This window comes from Primulina tabacum, chromosome 3 (genome assembly GCF_025594145.1).
Source record: "Primulina tabacum isolate GXHZ01 chromosome 3, ASM2559414v2, whole genome shotgun sequence".
Lineage (NCBI taxonomy): Eukaryota > Viridiplantae > Streptophyta > Magnoliopsida > Lamiales > Gesneriaceae > Primulina > Primulina tabacum.
This window is the reverse complement of record NC_134552.1, coordinates 21,276,632-21,286,968: the sequence shown is the minus strand read 5'-3', so window position 1 is coordinate 21,286,968 and position 10,337 is coordinate 21,276,632.

Below are 10,337 nucleotides of genomic sequence, written 5' to 3'. Positions count from 1 at the left end.
TCATTATTCAAAGTGTAAAACTTTGAATACGAAATTAACATGCTAATTGTATTTAAATGAAGAAATAAAGAAAAAATATAGAGAGAAATATTATGAACTCAAAAGTTTGTTCATAGAATGAGGGATATCTCAATACATTACAATGCACCCCTATTTATAGCCAAATTTGGGGAGGCAACCACAAATAAAATATTAATTTTTTACACATAAGTCTTCATTGGTGTTTCAAGATATTATATTATATTACACATCACTTTTGAAAATTTTTTTCTCCGAATTTGCTTCTTCACATAAAAAGAAACATGTGGATAATTGAGTTGTCTAGTTGTGATATTTTTTTCAAACCATTTGTCCAAGTAATTTGAGGGATATGGTCAAAATACTAGAGCATGGTAAAACTGCCACTCCTTTGGTAACTTTATTTGTTGCTTAATTTAATCCCAATTGTTAGAGGATTTTTATCTCATGCTTGCCACCAATATTGTAGATATTAACATCAATTTTCTACAGGTCCAAGAATCATCTTAATCCCATTTGCAACGCCAAATTTATTCTTGTTTTATCGAACCTGTAAAAAATAGTAAAAACTTGTAATTACACAACAACTTATATTTTATACAATTTATTATAAAACATATAATATTTAAACATTTAATAAAACAAAAACTATATATTTTTATTATAAAACATTTAATTAATGTACAATTTTTATGTTTATCACACCTCCCAACCAGCTTATTGCTAGTCCCTAGCAATTTAAGCGTTAATGGCAATACAAAACATATTGATTAATTTAAATAGAAATGTAATCAGAACTATCTAAGTGTTTAAATTAAATTTGAAAACTGTCAAAGTTATATCAAGATCATCATAATTATAATTTATGAAATAATTTGAGATGATCAATTCAAAGCTTACTTGCTGGAATTCACTGTCTACTGCACTTCTGATGCTTTTGCAATCAGTCTACTGCTGTTCCATTATTGTCTTTTGCTTTCCAGCACTGTTAGAACCAGTCTGCTGCATTCCGAGTATACTGACCCAGTCTTCTGCATTCAGATCTACTGGTTTCCATCTACTGGTTCTGGTTTCGGGCTACTGGTTTTGGGTCTAATGAATTTTTTTTCCTACTCATTTCAGACATGTTGCTTATTTCAGACATGCTGCTGAAACACTCAGAGCTCTACTGTATTCTGATTTGTTTCCCTTACTGATTTTTCCCAACTGTTCGTAGTTGGTCTATATTTTCAGTAGTCTATTACAGTAGTTAATTTTCAGAAGTCTATTATAGTAGTTTATTTTCAGTAGTCTATTACAGTAGTTAATATCAGTAACTTTCAGGACTTATTTTCAGAAGTCTATCAGAACTTATTATTTCTAGTTCGTCCTCCCCAGTTTATGAAACCTGGTTTGCTCTGATACCACTTCAATGTCACGCCCCGGGACAGGGGTTGGTTGACACCGACGTTGCTCTCAAATTTACATTCGAAAACAACAAACCTCAGAAGTACAAAATTCAGAAACCAGTCTTTTATTCATAATACTGAATAACTCAATGTCTGATACAAACTCAAATGTTTTACAGCGGAAATGTAAAACCGAACATAATACTGTCTTAACAGATGCAGCGGAATCTAATTACATAAATCAGAACTGAGAAAAATAACAGTCTTCTTCACCAGCCCCAGAACTGATGTTGTTCTTCTTCTTCTAACAATTCTTCCTCGCTCTTATCTGAGATGGATTTGGTGGGTGATTGATATGGTTGTCACTCAGTAAGCGGGGGCGGGAATAACTCCCAGTTTTCGAAATCATTTTCATACAGAAACAGTAATATGAATAATATACAGAAATTTTTATTTTCATAACAGAAATCATTATTCAGTATTCCGAAATCAGTAATCAGTATTCAGTAATCAGTAATCAGAAATTTAACGAGTAAGCACTGAGCACGTTCTTGAATTTCATGGCTAAACTGATATCAGTCCTCTATATGTTCTCTTCTCTAAAGGGTGAGGCCAGTAATCAGTAATCAGTAATGTTCAGAATATATATTCCTACCATTAGTTCACTAAGTTTCAGTGCTTTAAAAATCAGATATCTGAAATCGAACATACAAAAACTTTTCTTTAAAACATAAATCATCAAACTGGATTCAAGATATTTATACATAAGCCCACTTACTGTAATTTGCTAGGAATTTCAGTGGAAGTCTGAAATCTGGTTGCTCTTGCTACTGGATTTTTCTGCTTGAACAAAGGTGCTCTCTTAACTCGAATTTTCAAGTGATACTCAATATTTGTGTAACACCAATTCAGAGATTTGAGCGTGTTATTTATAGGTAAATTTCTTACTGTTAGCCTCCCAAATAAATGGCCATAATCTGCCATTATGTGTCATTACAGCCTTTAATACATGATAAATACTTCAGTTACAAGTCATAAGCAGAATCAGTAGCTATCTGCTGGAATCTCGCTACTGAACTTTTCTACTGCTGGATTCTGTATGCTGAAAAAATACCTGTCTGCAGTAAAAATACCAGCTTCTGGAATATTAGCATCTGCTAGAAATTCAGGTTCTCACAGTGACAGTGTGTGCTAGCACCTTCGAAGATGCTTCAAACACAACATTCTCCAATGAGCTGCAATAGCTCACGTTCTAAGAATGTTAACATCGATGAATTAAATCGAGTTTGGTTTAAAACCAAGCGGAAGAAACTCGAATTAATTATTCGTGAAGAAGACTGTTATATTAGAAAACATTTTAACTTATGTAAACTGAATAACTGAAAAGCAGGGGATTAGTTGTCGCATATCAGTTCAATTATGACAAGAACTGAACTGACGGATGCTCTAACTGATCAAGTCAGTTTGAAAACTGCAGTTAATCAGTAAAATACACAAGATATGTTTATGGATGTTCGGAGACTTCAACTGCTCTTACGTCACCCTTCTACCACCTCGGGTAGGATCCACTAGAAGACTTTGATTTATACAACTACTTGTACAAACCCACCCAGCTTAGGACTTACTCACTGCCTAACTGAACTCCTAGTCTAGACTGAAGACATCACCTTCCAGCCAACACTTCTTTAACGTCTATGTGAGAAAGACTGCATACACAAGTTTAACGTCTTTGTGCAAAATTGTATTTGAATGGTGGTGTGTGTACGTGTGTGAGAACTGAACAAGGATATTCTCATACACTGAGAGAAGTGAGCTTCTAAACTAAGCTGATAACATGTTGAAGTGTCCCTCTGGGCTGATTAGCTTCTTGAAAGCTGATAAGCATTTAGCGTGCCCTTCTTATTTTACCACACTCTCTCCGGTTCTATATATATGTATTCGTCTTCACTGATCTCCTCTTTATATAGGCGGACAACTAATCGTACAATGAGACTCAATTATTGTATCTGTTGCATCTTGAATTCGTTTCTTGGACTTTGTGTCTCGACTTTTCGACTTCCATTCTGAAACTCTTTGTCTTTAATGCTCTGATGCAACGTCCATTATTGTCCTTTGACTGGACAATTACTTTGTACCTTTGTGTATAGCTAGAATCCACTGAATGAGTTTGTCTTCATCTACAACTAAAAGATTCTTAATTGACGCTTCGAACTAGTCAGCTGAACTGATCTTCAGTTGAGCTGGTTAAATCAGTTGACTCGTCAGTTGAACTGATTTCACTCTCGTTCAGTTGAACTAATCAGCTAGGCTTATCCATCAGTTGAACACTCTTTCGGCTGGTTAGGCTTTTGAGGTTCTCCTGCTGAACCACCTATCAACTGGATTATCAGCTGAGATGCTCGTTTGACATATCAGTTCGCCTGATTCAGTTTGTGCGAACTGTTGGGTATTCAGTTGCAATTAGATTCCTCAAAACCGAACCTAGCTTCTGCACGCTTAAAGTAAATCATTAGTAACACTAAATAACAAGTATTGTTAACATCAAAACTAAGATTGCGAATTTGAAAAGTCCAACAAAGATACAATAGAGGATTTAATCATTCATCAAAATAATATAGTTCATCAAAGTAATTTTCAAAAAATTAGGGAAAATGATATAGTTTCAGAAATGAATTTTACTATTTACTGGATAATAAATCAAAAATTGATTTTACAAAAGGATATCGTGCAAGACCGATGATCAATCATGAATTTTATAATTCTAAATGGGAACCTTTCAGATATTGGTACTTTAAAAGTTTCTCTAAAAAAGAATTAGATTATATTATTACAGAATTTTATAATTTATGTGAAAATCAAAATAAATTAATATATTTTGTTCCTTGGTTTTTTAAAACATTTATTATATATTATATTTTTGTTCTTGAAAGAAATTATAAACTTTCTTTTAGATAGATTCAAAAATCTGTTTATCTTTCTCAGCAATCTTTCATAATAGAAAAAAATAATAAAACTTTAAATTTTAATGCTTTTTCAAAATTGTTTGATAACGATATGTTACAGATAACTATTAAACATATAAATCAGATACTTGAAAAACAAAATTATACAAATCTTTATTTTACGATAATAGGAGAAGAAATTATTTCTTTAAAAGATCGTATAGATAAAATTATTTTGGCCATTAATCAGATCAAACATGATGTTCATATACAAGCTAAGGAAGAGAATAATTTTATTTTTGTTGCATCTTCCTCTATTCAATCTCCTCAGAAATAAAAGATTTTAAATTTATATCTTCTTTCCTGATTTAGAAAAAAATTTAGAAGAAAAAATTAAATATATTAATTTAAATACTCTTAATAATGAGTTTGAAAATATTAAAAATTCTTCTGATGAAGAAATTAATAAAATAAAATAGACAGATAAACCTACTTAAACTAAATACTATTATGATTTGTCTACCCCTATTGATGTTCTTTTCGAAGAACATTAATACTTTTTTTCTAATAGTTATAATGAGAAAATTATTTATGAATGAAATATTGATGGTTTTAATGATAAGAAAATTTATAATACCGCTCTTCGCATGCTTATGTATAGTACTGTATATAAAAATTCAGGCAATAATGATAAGAATATTTCTAAAATGATTACAACAGGTTTTACTTGTCAACTTAAAGGATGATGAGATAATTATTTAATCAATCTCATAAATATGATATTCTAAATTCTATTAAAATTGAGAGTAATATACAAATAGAAAATGCAGTTTATTATCTCATAATGACAATGATTGAACATTTTATTGGTAGATTCACTGATAATGATGAACAAATTCGTACTTTATTAAGTAATTTGAAATGTAAAACTCTTACTGATTTCATATAGTATAAAGATACTTTTTTATCTCGTATTTATGAAATATCAAACTGTAATAATAGTCTTTGGAAAGTTAAATTTATAGATGGATTACCATTTTTTTTTTGCTGAAAGAATTAGAAAAATATTAAGAAAAGATGATATATATTCCTTATGATAATTATACTTATGACAAGTTAAGTAGTTGTATATAAGAAGGTTTAGCTCTTTGTAATGAATTAAAACTAAATAATAAAATTAAAAGACATAATTTAATTGAAGAAAAGAACTTTGTAAATTTTGTTATCAATTTGGTGTTAAATTACCTTATAAAGGTAAAAAGATTATTAAAGATAAAGAAGATAAATCTTATAGAAATAAAAGATATTTGTCTGAAAGACAAAACGATAGAAAAAATAAAAGAAAAGAAACCGTGAAAACTGGAAATCAGAAAATTATAAAAATAGAAAAATTATAATTCTATTATTTGTAGAAAATGTAAAAAGCTTGGACATTATGATAATTAATGTTGGGCTAAAACAAAAATTAATAAATTAGATATAGATGACAAACTCGAAGAAACATTATTTAAAATAATAATAGATTCAAATAAGAATTCTGATTATAGTAGTTTATCTGATAATTCTTCAAAATCATATGATTCAGACAAATTTACAAATAATGAGTCAATTATCTCAGAACGAGAAGATTGTGATTGATATCTCAATTTCAGGATCTTAATATTAATGTTTTAAATAATAATAATATTCTAGAATTTCTTAAAATGATTAAGAATTCAATTTTAAAATCTAAAATTATAGATCAAATGGATAATAATGCTTCAACCAGTAGCAATAATATTCTTAATAAACATGAACAAGCTTATTCTATTAAAAATGTTAAAAATCTTTTACAGAAAAAATATAGTAACCAATTAAAGTCCAGTAAATATATAAGGTTTGGTTAAAGCAATTAATAACCTCAAAAAACAAATAATATTTTTTTAAAAAAACAATAATAATTTAAATTATCATTTCTGTTATTGAAAATAACAAAGAAGATTTGATATTTAATTTTGAAGGTTTTGATAATTTTCATGAAATATAATTTCCTGATCCAAATCAAAAATATTTATGTTTTTTAAGTATTATTATATCTCAAAAATGATATACTAATATTATTTTATTAATTGATAATTATTATAAAAAAATTTATTACTATGATTGATAGTGGTGCATATTTAAATGCTATACAAAAAAGATTACTTCCTACAAAATATTTTCATAAAACCACTATTTCTCTTTCTCATGCTGGAGGAGAAACTTTTGAAATAAATTATAAATTACCAAAAGCATATATTTGTAAAGATAAAAACTGTATTTAAACAATTTTTTTTAGCAAAAGATATTTTTAGCCAACTTATACGTGGACTTCATTTTATTTATTAGATATATCCTTTAACCTATGTTACTGAAATATGTATTATAGTAACCTTTCAAGGTAACTCTAATTCTTTTCAGTTTATAACTAAACATGTTCATAGAATTTTAAATGAATTACAAGAACAGATTGAAAGAAAAACTTTTCAGTTTAATTCTTTAAAAGAAGAAATAAAACTTTTAACTATTGATGACATAAGATCTAGAAATTCAAATGACGTAACCAGACTGAATGCAAATCTAGAGTGTTATTAAAATGTTTTATTTAATTATTTTTAAATGCATTTAATACATGGTTATGACATGATTTCATGATTTTATGGCATGATTTACTATAGTACATTTAATTGGGGTTTTAGCAGTATTTCATGCTCGAACGAGAAACAAACACCGGGGACAGTTAAGGAAAATGTTTTATTAAATAATTATTTTTAATTATTTAACATATAGTGTATTTATTATGTAATTTTCGAAATGGTCATTTTTAAGATTTTTTTTACACGATGGACTATGTTTTAAACCGAAAGGCGATTTTTAGCTAAGCGAAGGACTTTTTGAGGGTTAGGGTAATATTTTCCAAAACTTACCTAAACGAAATATTTTACGTGCGTGTCATTGGGCCTAATGGGCTTGTTTTTATTGGGTTTTTTGGCCTAGACCTCTACGCCTAAATATTTTAAACTCAGGCTCATTATCCTATGTTGGGATCGAGAAAGAGTTTAGAGGGAGGGTGAATGAACTCTTTCGAATCTAAACTCTTTCGAATTTTTGCTTTTAAAACTTTTTTTCAACTGTTTTGAGGCAGTTGAAAATTCTTCTCAAACTGGTTTGAAATATGAACCGTTGTAAAGTGCGAAAAACGGTTCAAGATTTCTAATGATAGCTTAAAACTGGTTGGCAAACTTATCAACAAAATGTAGTGTGGAAAGTTAGTGCTTGCAGGAAGTAAAGACACAAGGTTTTTATGGATGTTCGGAGATGAAAACTCCTATGTCACCCCTTCTTCCTCTTCAGGAAGGATTCCACTAAAAGACTTTGGCTTTACATAAACTCTTTGCAAATGCCCACTCTTTCCATATGATTTCCGTCGCTATTGTTTTACGTAAAAAAAATTACTTTTATAATTTAATAAATCTAACCAAAAAACTTACAATTTTATTAAACTAATAATATTTATAATCTTAACACTTAGAATTGAAACGAAATTAAAATTGTGAAAGAGAGAAGAATTGAAAGGACATTAAAACCATGAAAGAAAGAAAAATTTAGTGTGGGAAAAAATGACCGATGACGCAGATATTTATGGACAAATTGCGACGGTTTTTGATAAAACCGTCGCTAATAGCGACAGTTTTGGCTCTAACAGTCGCTAATTAGCGACAGATCTTATTAAACCGTCGCTATTAGCGACAGTTAAGCTAAAGCCGTGACGATTGTTTGATAAAAAACTATCGCTAATTTAAAAATTGCGACAGTTTTATTAAATCCGTCGCTAAATATAGCGACAATTTTTGAAACCATAGCTAATATAAAAATTAATAACCGTCGTAATTTAAAATTACGATGGTTTGATTAAAACCGTCGCTAATAACCGATTTTTTTTAAAAAATAAAACGACGACAACAGTTCGTCAAACAAATAAAACACTAAAAAACGACAACGTTTTAAAAAACTGTTGTCGTAGTTCTAAAAAACCAGTTGTAAGACAACGGTTTGTGTAAACTGTTTTCTTTGATGTGTCAAAAAAACCGTTGTCGTAACCCAAAAAAACACGCCTATAGACAACGGTTTTTAAAAATCATTGTTGTAGCCTAAAAAAAACACTGATAGACAACGGTTGTAACAACCGTTGTTACAACCGTTGTTGTAGCCCAAAAAAACGCTCATATAAGCGGGTTTTTTAGGCTACAACAACGGTTTTAATAAAAACCGTTGTTAAAAAGAAAAAAAACACAACGATTTTAATAAAAATCGTTGTCGTAGGAGTGTTATTGATGATATATTTTCTTGTAGTGTGTGAGTTTGATAAAGTGTCTCGTTGTTCTTGCATACTTCTTTCTCTGTTAATATAGACGATCGTTCTAACGATCGGAAAGATTGAGTAACGTTAACTTGTAATAGAGAGAAGATTGTGTCATTATCAGCTGTAACCACATTTAATGTTCTTCAGATATGCATTAAATGTTCTCTTTATTGGCATTGCCTTGGGTCCCGTTCTTTGAAGAGTTGCTACAAAGTTATCGTTTATGGCAACTGCTTTTATCCTCAGACCTTTGTAAGATAAATGATCTTTCCTTTCTGGGATAATGATATAAATGCAGATCATTCTCGGGACTGATGTAGGAACAAGTTAATTTTGAAACGGTGCAACCTATTTAACGTCATGAACCGTTCAGAGAATGTCTTTCATTAAGTAGGCAATAAATAACTCTCTTTAATGATGTCTTCGAATCAGTCGGTTGAGAAGTTCATCTTCTTTTATTTTAAGTGGTTGACTTATCAGCGATCTGAAAGTCAAGTGGTCAGGCTTCTTTAGTATATCCTTTGTTTAAGCGGTTAAACTCTTTTTGCTTTAGCCGGTTGAGAAGCAGTCCGGTTGAGAAGCAAGGCAGTTGAACTGATACCTGTTACACAGAAGATATGCAGCTGTTTCCTGAAATAGTGAAGTGTTGTCAAGCGGTCAGGCTTCTTTAGTATATCCTTTGTTTAAGCGGTTAAAATCTTTTTGACTTAGCTGGTTGAGAAGCAGTTCGGTTGGTAAGCAAGGCGATTTAACTGATACCTGTTACACAGAAGATATGCAGCTGTTTCCTGAAATCGTGAAGTGCTATCTTTATTTTGTCGATCACCAAAACTTTTGGGTAATAATAATTTCTTAACAATTTTCTCCTTTTTAGTGATGACAAAACCCAGCTGCAAGGCTATACAATATTTTACATATAATTATAGCAGGCTTGAAATAAGGCACATGACAGAAAAAATATTGTATTTAATTGAGTAAATGAAACTACAATCTTTAAAACAAAACAGCTAAACAATTACAAAATATTAACATTATTTTTGACCCGCACGTTCATCTTTGGCCCTTTTTTCCAGTTCTTTCATAACTGATATCTCTGCTTGATGAATGTAAATGAAATTACAATCTTTAAAACAAAACAACTAAACATTTACAAAATATTCACATTACTTTTGACCTGCACGTTCAGTTTTGGCCCTTTCTTCCAGTTCTTTCATAACTGATATCTTTGATTGCTGAATGACTCTTTGTCGCTCTCTTTCCCCCTTTTTGACATCATTATGAACAAGAAATTCTATAATTTCTGCAAGTTGTGCTCTTTGGGCATTCATGTGTTGGTCAACATGTGCTTGAAGACGATTTATTTGTCCTGAGAGCTCAAAGCACATGTTAAAATGTGAAGAATTATGCTTGTCTTGCCAGAGGGAGATGCTTGCATTCATGGTAGAAAAGTCTTTGCAGAGATAATACTTCATCGAATGGAAAGCCTCTTTTAGATCAAAATGATTGCGGTTAAGAGCAAGAATTGAGTGATCCATGTTGACAAGTCTAGCCAGAATCTCTTTTTGGCAATCTTCTTCCATGAGTTCTTCTTCTTCATATGCAGCTTGA